Here is a 387-nt window from a genome sequence, read left to right as displayed (position 1 = left end):
TTTTGGGGTAATTTGTTATATAGCAAAGATAACTAAGATAGCCCCCCCTTTTCGTATCATATTTCTAACAGTTTATTAGGAAATGTATTTTAGGCCAGGCACAATGTCTCACACCTTTAATCCCAGCACTTTGGGAGGCAGAGGTGGGTGGATCACCTGAGCTCAGGAGTTCAAGAACAGCCTGGACAATGTGGCAAAACCCTGTCCCTACTAAAAATACAAAAATTAGCTGGGCATGGTGGTGTGAGCACCTGTAGTCCCAGCTTCTTGGGAGGCTGAGGTGGAAGAATCGCTTGAGCCCAGGAGATACAGATTGCAGTGAGCCAAGAGCGCCCCATTGCACTCCAGCCTGGGTGACAGAACAAGACCTTGTCTCAAAAAAAGAAA

Source organism: Callithrix jacchus, chromosome 8, assembly GCF_049354715.1.
Source record: "Callithrix jacchus isolate 240 chromosome 8, calJac240_pri, whole genome shotgun sequence".
Lineage (NCBI taxonomy): Eukaryota > Metazoa > Chordata > Mammalia > Primates > Cebidae > Callithrix > Callithrix jacchus.
Note: the sequence above shows the minus strand (reverse complement) of the source record.